This window comes from Vanellus vanellus (assembly GCF_965231255.1).
Source record: "Vanellus vanellus genome assembly, chromosome: 5".
NCBI classification, from domain to species: domain Eukaryota; kingdom Metazoa; phylum Chordata; class Aves; order Charadriiformes; family Charadriidae; genus Vanellus; species Vanellus vanellus.
This window is the reverse complement of record NC_138910.1, coordinates 9,992,407-10,004,994: the sequence shown is the minus strand read 5'-3', so window position 1 is coordinate 10,004,994 and position 12,588 is coordinate 9,992,407.

Below are 12,588 nucleotides of genomic sequence, written 5' to 3'. Positions count from 1 at the left end.
AGCAGTTAAATCATTTTCGGATGGCAGCTTTTTGCCAGCCCTTGGAGAACAGCTTTGCAAGATGACTATAAACAACTGCTTTTGCTGCCTTTTGATTGCTAAAACAATGTTCTCCAAGTCACAAATACGTTAAGTTTTTTTTTTTTCATTCCTCCTCACAGTGAAACTGGAAATAAGAAATACTCTTTTATCATCAGTAAGCTTGAAATAGCTCATTAAATCACAATGGAACTGCCATAGAATTTGTCTTGCCTTGGTCTTGTCCTCTTTTGGCTCTAGAAATACACAGACCTGTTGATAAGGGGATGAAAGAGACAAAAAATTTTCACAGCTTGCTCGCCTTACACCTCTTATATCTGACAGAAGCACAGAATAACTGGCTGGAAGTGACAACTGGAAGTCGTCCTGCCCAAAGCAGGACCAACAAGAGCAGCTTGCTCAGGGCCTTCTCCAGTCCAGAGATGGAGACTCCACCAGCTCTTTGGAAAACAGCTCCTGTGTTCAACCACACTTGTGTGGTGGGTTGACCCTACCTGTGTCACAGGTGGCCACCAAAGCCACTCTATCACTCCCCTCCTCAGCTGGACAGGGGGAGAAAAAATATAAGAAAAGGCTTGTGGGTCAAGATAAGGTCAGGGAGATAGCTCAGCAATTACCATCAACCGCAAAACAGACTTGACTTGGGAAAATGAGTTTAATTTATTGCCAATTAGAACTCAGAGTAGGGTAATGAGAAATAAAAACTAAATCTTAAAACACCTTCTCCCCATCTCTCCCTTTTTCCCATCTCTCCCTTCTTCCCAAGCTCAGCTTTACTCCTGATTTTCTCCACTTCCTCCCCCGCAGAGGCACAGGGGGACAAGGAATGGAGGTTGTGGTCAGTTCATCACACATTGTCTATTCTACTCCTTCCTCCTCAGGGGAGGATTCCTCACACTCTTCCCCTGCTCCAATGTGGGTTCCCTCCCAAGGGAGACAGTCCTCCATGAACTTCTCCAACCTGAGTCCTTCCTACCGGCTGCAGTTCTTCACAAACTGCTGCAACATGGGTCCCTTCCACGGGGTGCAGTCCTTCAGGAACAGACTGCTCCAGCATGAGTCCCCTGTGGCATTACAAGTCCTGCCAGAAAACCTGCTCCAATGTGGGCTGCTCTCTCTCCATGGGTTCATAGGTCCCACCAGGAGCCTGCTCCAGCACAGGCTTCCCATGAGGTCACAGCCTCCTTTGGCCATCGCCCTGCTCCAGAGTGGGATCCTCCATAGGCTGCGGGTGGATATCTGCTCCACCATTATCCTCCACGGGCTGCAGGGGGACAGTCTGCCTCTTTGTGGTCTTCACCACGAGCTGCAGGGGAGTCTCCTCTACGTTTTCCAGTTAAATTAATAAAACAACTCAAACGGAATAATAACTTTCAAAAGTTACATCAAGGTTAACTGCCGGCTTACTGTCAGCAAGTGTATTTCAAAGGCTATATTAGCGTTTGACATGGCTGCGGGCTTGAGTGTCCCCTAAGGCACCGGGGATTCAAGGAGGTTGGTTAAGAAAGTTTTCAGCCACTGACCTCTAAAATTTTCATTTTTGAAAAAGAAGTTAAGTGGGAAGGACCAAAAAATTGAATGGCATCTTTAGAAGTATAAACCTCGACTGGCTCATCAGAAAGACCCTTTATGCTTCCAGGTGTGGCCTGGTTAAGCTAGATTCTGAATGTGTCTGTTTCTTTAAACTTGCATGAGAAAGCCAAGTGAAGTGAGACAGAGAAAAGCATCATGAACGCTTTTTTTTTGTTCAGGAAAAGGAAAAGAAAAGAGAGAAAATAGCTGTAGGGCTAATACTGTTTCCCTTTTTCTAATAAATTTCTTGGGTCAGTTTTATAGCAGAAAGTGATTTTTCTGGGATCCTGTGCCATTGTCATAAATGACACAGTGGCAGAAGGTGATTCATTTTGAACCAGCAAAAATAAGAGCCTAAAAAAAAAAAAAATAATTGCCAAAGTTCAACTCCTGACATGACTTTCGATTTGAGAAGGGCTCACAGCAAATCGAGCAACAGTAGAGCTCACACTCCTCCACTCCCCAGCACAGTGTAAACCAGACAGCAGCAGAGGGTAAGTCAGGTTGTTAGCTTAGACACAATTCCACCATTGGAGAAATTATTTACCTTTGGAGGAATGGAAACAATAAAATAACAAAGTCATAGAATCATAGAATCATAGAATCAGTGAGGTTGGAAGGGACCTTTAAGATCATCAAGTCCAACCGTTAACCTACGCTGATAAAAACACCACCACTTCTAAACCATGTCCCTAAGCACCTCATCTACCCTTTTCTTAAACACCTCCAGGGATGGTGAATCCACCACCTCTCTGGGCAGCCTATTCCAATGTTTAATAACCCTTTCAGTGAAAAAATGCTTCCTAATATCCAATCTAAACCTATCCTAATATCCAATCTAAACCTGCCCAAGTCATTGCTATTAAAAGAGAGAGAGAGAATTTTAGTCTGAACACTGAAAGCGCAGGTGGAATTACGAAAAGAGGGGGGAAGTACTGTACACCAGTAAAGCCCCAATTCCTGTACATCCCTCTCACACCACAGAAACCTCAGCCTCGCCTCGGCTACCACCCAGAGCACTTTGCTTGGCACAGAGCCCTGTGCTCTTGCTCTTATGTGATGGATGGTGCTTTGAATTCTTTAATCACTCCCCAGATTCAGCAACGACTTCACGCAGGCTTAGGAGAAAGGCTGCGTATGTCCAACACATTCTCGCCTTTCCTATCACGCTTCTGTCGTGCAGCCCTAAGGAGCACTGTGAAATATCTCTTTGACTCTTGATCCTGGGTTTCTCCTATTTTCCTCTGGTGTGACTGGCTTTGTCTTGACGGGAGACTGCCACACTGACCTCGACACATCTTCCAGACTTCCCTTTGCACACAGCCACCTTGGAATTAGTCCTTTCTCCCAGAGACAAGGGTGAGCGCCGCAGAAAAGGGAAGGGGGGGCTGAGGAAGGGAAAATATTGACAGGGTCATTTTTCACTTTTCCTGCTGCCTCACTTGATGTGGTTGAATCTTACCGACAGATGAGCGGGGGTCATCATTATCCCAAGGGAAGAACGTCATGGGGTGTCACGTGGCCCCATCATCACATACTGCTTTTGTAACAGGAGAGCAGAGGAGCTGTGCAGACCCAGGGTGGCTGACTGCAATCAGGCAAACAGGGTGTTGAGGGACATTTCGGGAAGAGAAGTGCAAGTGGCCTTAGTTACAGAGAGAGGACTATGCTGGACCCCAAAGGAATACATTGGGATCTTATTACCAACACATCTGGGGAGTACTGATGGCACTTATTTTTGTCGTTGTCATTTATTGTCAGCAAGACTGAAGATCACAATAAAGCCCCTGGCACTTCCCTGGCAATAGGACAGCTCTGAGGTGAGCTAGGCTATAGCAGGAGATCACCCCTCAAGACTGGAGCCCCATCAGTAGGGGGGTCGCGAGCCACGAGCATTTGGGTCGCTGAGTGCAAGGACAGGTTGGGGTGTAGAGGCAGAGCACTGGGGTAGGGAATTCTTGCTCTGCTGAAAGAAATAGGGAAAAAATTGCATTCACTTCTTGTTGCTGATGTTGGAGGAAAGAATAGGTCCGCTTAGAGCACCCTCTGTTACTCATCAGGAGGGTCAGGGAGACGCACAGGGAATTTCTGGGGTGAGAACCTGAGTTTTTCAGTCAAAGCAGCAGCTCTAAATTGCAGGCTCCCTGCCCCCGCCTCTACCCTTCCCCTTCCAGCCTGGTTTTGCCGGGTGCCTTCTGCCAAAGTAACATTATAGTTTGTCTTATGCTTCTAGAGATTTGAACCATGCCCAGGCAACCGGTGTGCCCGCATTTTTCGCATAAAAGAATTTCAATAAAGGTAAGGAAGGAAGTTGTATTTCTTTAATGTATGCACAAACACTCTATTTGGTTTTCAGGCAAGAGCCCGGTGTTCTGTACAAACACCACTAATGCGCCCCTGTAGGCTCCCCACGCAGCTCAGGAAGGCGAGAGCGCGAGGCACTTTGTGTACCACTTCAGGTGGGAGCAGCACAGGAGCTGTGAGTGGGACCTCCGCCAGGACCAGGTGAGTTCCTTCCACTTCACACATCCCCTCCTACCCTCACACACACCAGAAAGGCCACAGCACACCTCAGTGACACGCACGATGCCCATCACGCTGGTCAGCGAGCACTGGCGGGTTTGCTTTCAGGGTGCTGCAGGTGCACTTCACTGATCAGCTCCTCCACCGGATTCTCTTGGCTTGAAGCAGGGTGTGGTGACTTCACTGCACAGGAGGAGATTTGCCTTAATAGAAACAGCCCAGGCTCCAGGAACACCTACAGCCACCTATGCCAACACTACACCTGGCACTGGTCCCCGTAACAAGGCTGTGCTGGTCCCCTGGGGCTTATGCACGAACCTGTGGAAGCATCGCGTTTAGGCCTGGTGGGCAGAGGAAGGGTAGGTGCCTGCTGTCAGCAGGACCAGCAGAGCTGGGCAAACCTGTCCCTCCAGCTCCTGGTGTTCACATACACATTAGCAGTACCCTCACAACTCTTCACCACCATTGTCCTAAGCCTGGATTTACCTACCCTGAAGTGTTTCCAGCATCTCTGCTCCAGCCTGAGGTGCCCCACAGGCCCCCAGTGGGCCTCTTACAAATAAGACCTTCCACTTTTGCGCTTGGCCAAGTCCCTTCACCTGGTATGTTTGCACATTCCTCTGGTCCGTGATCAAGAGCTTATGTCAGTGTTCACAGCTGAGCACTATACCTGGATTTTCTTTTATTTCCATTAACCACCCAGGGAGGGCAGAGAAAACCTGTTAAAAAACTGTGATCTACACTTGATTCTTCCTAAGAAACAGGGACTTTATATTCCTCTGGAATATAAAGATAAGATATATAAGATATCCCTGTATCTTATTCACTCACACAGTCCCCAACAGCTGGCAGTCACCAACAGCTAAATTATAGACGATGTTACAAAATATGCATAGCTATAAAACTTGCAGCAAGCACCAAGAAGAAAGGAGACATTTTATGATTTTTTTTCTTGCTTCTGTGAGAATCCTCTCCTCTTTTCTCTGCTCCGTGAGCTGATACGATTTAGGAATATTTTAAAAATAAATATCCCACTGCATATCAGGCTTTAAACAACATAACTCCATAAGATCTATTAGGATAAATTAAAGATTAAGAAGTTTTCGGAAATCTGTGACCACTTTAAAAAAAAAAAAAAAGAATAAAGAAAGCATGTGTGGGTGTTGTGCAAAGCAAGCTACACCTCATCGAAATTGTATTGATAAATAGCAAATCTGCCAGCTGCATCAAGATGTGCCAATTCCTGAAATTTCTTCTTAAGCAAACCTCAGTGCAGCAGATTTGCCTGAATACTGATGCAAGAAATTTTTCAGCGCTTGTGGGTCTACAAGAAGACGCAAATCTACCCAGTAAAACCCAATGCTGAACCAAACCAGCCTGCACCCCAGGCCTCGGTCTCGCTCCCTGAGCCCCATCAGCCAATACAGAAGTCCCCTGGGCAGCCAGAGCTGCTCCTCTGCTCTCCTTGGCTCCCCCCCCGGTGCCCCGCGTGGCCGGTCCAGGGGCCATCCGTATGAAAGAATTCCAGGTATTGCCATAAAGTTACACCAACAGACAAAAAGTAATTCAAGAGTCGGTGGGAAGGAAAGGGGAATAAGGAGGAAGAGGCCATACACTCTGGTGAGGAGAGATCTCTCAGAAAGACAGAAATCAGAGTTTTTTCCCATTTCTCATGCTGCTTTCTTTAAATGATTGTGGTTTCTTTAGATATTTAAACTGGCAAATTAGAATTAAATCCCCCCCCACCCCCCGAAAAAAAAAGGATTTCATGACTATTCCTGTACCTCTAGGACTAATCAATCAAAGCAAGCCATGGAACATAGAGGGAACAAAGCGATCAGGTCTGTTGAATGAAATCTAGGCCAACGATTTAATTTGTCAAAGTAAGAACTGGCACATACCTCCATCAGAAGCAACCTAGAAAGAGAGTTGTGGTCATATGATTTTTCTTCAATGCCTGTGTAAAATGCTTATGACAACTACAAAAGCAGACAATGGGAAGCATGAGGCAGGACGCCAAACCCTGAAAAGGACACCTTTTTCTTTCCACCACGTATCCCCAGCCCTGCTGCCCCAGTCCCAACCTTCCAGCAGGCTGTACACACACTACCGGGATACACGTTTGTCCCAACACATCTGATTTATTAGTTATGAGAAAAGGAAAAGACTAACGTGATTTCTGAATAATGCAAATAACTGACAAAGAGGATTGCTGGACTGATCACAGACTTTTGAGATCCAAGCCATCCATCAAACTTACTGCTCTTCCTATTCTTGTTACCCATCACCCTTTCCTTTCGGTAGGCTGTCAATAAATTTTGTGTCAGAAGGTCAGAAGGGATGACACAGTTTCCAGCTTCAAAGGACAAGAAAAAAAAACCACAAAGGCTAAGGACATCAGCAAAACTATAAAATGCTTTCTTTTCTACATCCTCAACTACAGTTGTCCACATTGAACACAGATAACAACACCAACTAGATCAAATAACTAGGAGCTAGGTATGTGCTATATTTATACACAGGAGACACATACAGATAGATAGATATAAATATCATAGAATCATAGAATGGTTTAGGTTGGAAAGGACCTTGAAGATCATCCAGTTCCAACCCGCCTGCCATAGGCAGGGACACCTCCCACTAGACCAGGTTGCCCAAGGCCACGTCCAGCCTGGCCTTGAACACCTCCAGGGATGGGGTCTCAACAACCTCTCTGGGCAACCTGGGCCAGTGCCTCACCACCCTCACAGTGAAAAACTTCTCCTTAATGTTCAATCTGAACCTGCCCTCTTCTAGTTTAAACCCATTTCCCCTGATAGATATATAGAGACATGAAAAAAAACCCTAGGATAATAACATAACTAGGTCAAACACATCACTAATTTAATGAAGTTATTTTGTCTTTTTCTTTCTAAGAATGTTTCACGCACCACAGTTCTCAGAGACCCTTCAAACATCCAGAACTAGAAAAATTGTATACCTTGGTAATGACTGATTGATCAAACTTAAGGGAAACACGAAGAGGTATATTTGTAGAGGATCCCAGGCAGGAACATAGTCATAAGACTCCAATCTGATGCAAAATAGGAGCCAGATGTGATGGGCCAGATAGTTACCTGCAGTACTTAAACATGTAAGAATCATTCAGAGAGATAAAGTATTCACAAGCTCTATGAAACCAGCAAATAGATTCACTGCAGTCTGACTTTATGAATTACAGTAAAAAAACAGAGTAATTCCACAGACAGATGTATACAAATATATAATCCAAAGCAAAGTCAAGTCAGAATTTGCCCCTGGACCCTTCCCTTTGACAATACCTTCTTCCACTCAAATGAATGGTATGCACTGCATGAGACACCTTTAATAAAGAAAAAAAAAATTAATTGGACGTGATTTCCAAGATTGAATAAGACATTCTATCAAAATGCAAAATGAACTAATTCAGCCATTGCAAATGAACAGATTCACAAAACAAAAGATAAACTTTCCACATCTCATTTAATTTATGCTATTATGTTTCCATTCTTCACTGCACTGAGAAAACAGCTTTACCCATTCTCTAAAGTATTCAAATGTTATAAACTTTAATAATCAAACCGAAAACAAATAAACATTATTAACTGCTTGAGAGAATATTTTAAATGAGCATGAGAATAAAGAAAATATTCCTAATTCACAAGTGTTTGCAGTTTCTGCACTAGAAGTCTCCCTAAGGGTGCGTATGAAAAAATGTGCAAGAACTGGATGCAGCAGGGGCCAGAGACCTACTGGTGAGGACAGAATTTGGTTTTCCACACACAAACTTTATTCTTACAAAGGTTCCTAAGGGAATCTAAAACCTTTAAAAAAATAAAGTCTTATTTACTGGGATTTGTTTTTCTTACTTTTGTTGGATGCAGGTTGAGTTACAGATCTCTGAGGATGGTTCTATAGAGAAAACGGGAGGTTTGAAGAATTTATTGTATCCACGTCATCTTTTTGAGTTTCAATTGCCTCTAGTTCTCTCACTTTCTAGTTTTGTTAGGCAATTTCAGATTTATCCCTTGCCCGCATCCCAGAGGTACACTTAAAAAATGCGACGTCTGATTTAGCTGAACATTCCTCCGCCGAGCACAGAGCAAGCAGGCTGACGGAGCTTCCTTAGCTGCCTTTTTAGGAGGAAGGGGATTTTTGAAGCAGAAACATTTCACTACAAATTGCAACCCTGCACTATAAGAATCATCCTAAAATTTTAAATCATCAAGGACTTCTTATTCCGTGTCTGGAAAAAAAAGCAATTTTCAATGATTTGTACAGATCTTGAGCTGGGGTGATATCTTCAGACAGCCTAATCTCAGCCACCAACCTGTCATTAGATAGAAAACCAACAACAAAACATGGTGATTTTCACTGCTTTTACAGCCAGACCTTTCCCTGAAGAGGATAAAAGTGAAGAGTTTTCTAATCATGCCTTGATTTTCTACAAGAAGCTGTGGAATTCTCTCATGGCACAGACATGAAGAAACTAGAGCTGTTCTCCCACTGTCACAAAAGACTTTTTAAAGATTTTTTAAAAATTTCTTAATCTGAGGTGTATTTTTCATTTTTGATCCATTAAAGAAAAGCCTTGATTTACTATCATGTATCCAGTAGTAATAACACTACCTGGCACGTTTCTCGTTTACAAGCTACAAAATACCAAATTCCGTTTTCCTTCAAGTACCTCTCATGAAACGCATTTCTCTCTTTCTTGACATGTATAAATATGTATCTAAAGGTAGTAATTTCACAGCATCTTTTCCCTTTTGTGCAGGCACTTTAAGTTACCCACTCACCTAAAGGACTGTTCCTGTACTCTAATGCGTGTTTCAGCCCTGCCTTGTCCTTGGGTACAAATCAGAGAACACACCCCCAAGATGCATTTTCTCTAAGGCTTTAGCTTGTCATTTTCTTTAATTAAGCAACCGTGGGGGTGTTTTCAGCAGAAAGGAGGCTGGTTGTTTCTTGGGAAGCTCAGGCAGAGGACAACAGCCTATGTATATTGTAACTAAGTGCATTTCTTACGTCTTAAAATGCCCCAACAAACCAATCTGACGGCTGAGACACGTTAGTTTAGGCCGGCTTCAGAGAGCATCGTATATACTGTTTGTCTCCCAGTGGGAGCTGTAAACCCACGGCAGAGTTGGCCAAAGTGCTCCCGCAGAAGGCCAAGTGCACTTTGCCAGGACCAGAATTAGCCCCGCGGCCTTCTGCTGCCACAAGCCGCTTCTGCGGCACACTACCCACAGCTCAGCTTGGGTCTAAAGCACCTGAGAATAATGATATCTATATTCCTGAGCACCTTCTTTCATCATCGTTTCATTTGGAGCAATTTTAGGAATGTTTCTTGTGTAGAATTGGCTTTACCCAGGCCAAAGCTCAGCCCTTTGGAAAAAGGCGTTCAAATAACTTTTTCCTGATCTCGTTAGTCTTCAAGAAATAACCCAAGCAAAAGACATGCTGTTACTCTTCATCTCTGAAGAAACACAGTGTGGGAAAAAAATATGGTTTCAAACGCAAAACCTTTCAACAGCTGGTTGTTTTTAAACATATAAAAACAAAGCTTGTAAGTTACCTTCTTTTTGTCTTTCATTTTCAATAATTTTGCAACTTCTCAGGATTTATGTAAAAAGTAAACTGGGCACCTCTCCCTCACTTTGGCAACAATGAGAGATAAATTATGTCATATAGTGCTTTTTACCCAAAGTCTTTCAAAATTATATACGTTTTCAACTGGACAGACACATCCACTTACCTAACCAACTGTTTTCTTAATGAGAAACTGAATCCTCGCCCATGTTGCACTTCCAAGTCAATCCCATCTCTCCACGGCTCTGCACGTCATGTCTCAGAGAGATACCACCAGACAAATAGACCGTCAAATTCCTGCACACTAGATAAGCAGCAGCTGAGCTGAAATGATGGAAATACCTGTGGTGTCTAGAAAACTTCAGGCACCTCGTTACTTTAAGAGGTAAACAAGTCAAATACATTAAGATACTCCGATCCTAAACTGTGGAATGGAAATAACTGCTCTGCCATGAGGATTTGCTGAGCTGCTGAGGTTATAAGTGTTGTACCTGGGCTATCTAGCTATAAGGCCACCTGGTTTGACACATTTCCATTGGGGGTTTGTTTTAGAATAATAGAATCATAGCATAGTTTAGGTTGGAAGGGACCTTGAAGATCATCCAGTTCCAGCCCCCCTGCCATAGGCAGGGACACCTCCCACCAGACCAGGTTGCTCAAAGCCCCATCCAGCCTGGCCTTGAACACCTCCAGGGATGGAGGCGTTTTAAGTAGCCCAGCCTCCCTTAGAGGATGCTCAAGAGCAATTCTTTCTTACTTTGGTGGCAGTAGGGCTTCAGTTCAAGAGTCCTAACAGGTTAATGACAATTCTCATTTCTAGGTGTATATATTTTGCCCAAGTGCCACAGACCGTGTCTATTGTACTTTTTACTTGCCATATAAACTGACCTTTTGTTGCTCATTTGAAAAGTCTTTGCTTCTGTATCTCGTTTTCCTCAATTCATTCATTGCTCCGTAACAGATAGGTGCTATTCAGTAAAATACTTGAAAAATTACCACTTTACTCTAATAATGTATTAACACTGTGTAACAGCATGATGAAAGAGGCAGTTTAGAGCACGCTTTAGCATTTCTCCATTCTATTTTTATGGAATGGAAAACATTTCCAGTTATTTAATGTTGTATTAACTTGCAATTTGCCTCATCCAGCTGCGATTTATCATATGATTCTATGCCAGAACTGGGGATTCCTTATGAATTATAACACAAAAATCAATAAAAGAAAATCAAACAACTGATGGTATTAAACAATGTTTCATAACCTAGATTTCTATTGGCTTATATAAACATTAATTAAAGTTAAGTTTAATTAATTTTAGTTTGTTTATGTGCCATTGTATGGCAAAATGACTACTCTGCTGATTGTTTTGTAATTCTGTTTTATTTCGATATAAGCCAGACTTTTGCACAGTACAGTGCTGAAAGGTGTGGAAATTACATGAGAATTATAAAGCACTGGGAACATCCTGGGATGTCAGTGAAGTAGTTTGACAGTTACTCTGACGTTACACGAGGGATTAGACCCTCTAAGAGTGACCCTCCGGGGAGCAGTATCGTTGTATCACTTGGCACGTGCCTGGCGTAGCAGGAATTCAAAGGCAGCATCTGTGGAAATAAACAGCAAGGAAAACATCTCTAGACCATTAGAAAGTAATGCAAAAAATGCCACAATCTGTAGGGTACAACATCTCTCACACCAAGCCTTTCCTTTCATCCTTAACAAATTGTAAACTCTTCATGTAATGCCGGCTCTCCCAGTTCTCTCCATTTATCTATCATGTACCACCTCTCTCACAGCGGATCCTTCGTGCCTGCTTGGTATAAAATTTTGGATAAAAATGCACAAACTGATAACTGCATTTTGGCTAAGCACGCACGAACTGTATCTGGAACAATAATCGACCTTGTTAGACCAAATTTCTCCAAATGTCCACACGGTTTAGTAACAGTCACAGCAATTGACTATTATTTAGACACAGTGTTGGCCAATTCTGGTACATATGCTTTCTGGGAAATATTTCTAACAAACCTTTATTGACTAAGGTCCCAAGATTTAGATGTTGAGAACACACATATTATGAGCTCTGTGCATCGTCTTTCACAGAATCACAGAATCACAGCATCTTCAGAGTTGGAAGGGACCCCTAGAGATCATCTAGCCCAACTCCCCTGCTAGAGCAGGATTGCCCAGAGCACATCACTCAGGACTGCATCCAGGTGGGTCTTGAAAATCTCCAGAGAAGGGGACTCCACAACCTCCCTGGGCAGCCTGTTCCAGTGCTCTGTCACCCTCACCGTAAAGAAGTGTTTCCGTGTATTTGAACGGAACTTCCTGTGTTCTAACTTGTGCCCATTGCCCCTCGTCCTGTCACTGGGAACCACTGAAAAGAGCCTGGCTCCATCCTCCTTCAACCCACCCTTTAGATACTTGTACGCCGTAATAAGGTCTCCCCTCAGCCTTCTCTTCTCCAGGCTAAAGAGTCCCAGCTCTCTCAGCCTTTCCTCATAAGGGAGGTGCTCCAAGCCCTTAATCATCTTAGTTGCCCTTTATAAAGTAAATATTCAAAAATTCTTACTATCAGTGTTTCTAGTTCTACCACATGTTTTTGAGGGAGCATAACAATACACATGGCATTCAAGATTTCTGGATGGCTTTCTAAAAACCTGGTTTCTACAACTGCATAATAATGTTTTCCTCCTTATGCTTTATGCCTCCTCGATAATCCCCAGTGCTTTACTTGCCCTTCTTGCTGTCAAACTCCATGCCGTATCCAAAGAACGATCCAGAACAGCTTTGTGATCCCTCCCTTGCATAATAATAGTGCTGTTACAGCCTACCAGGCA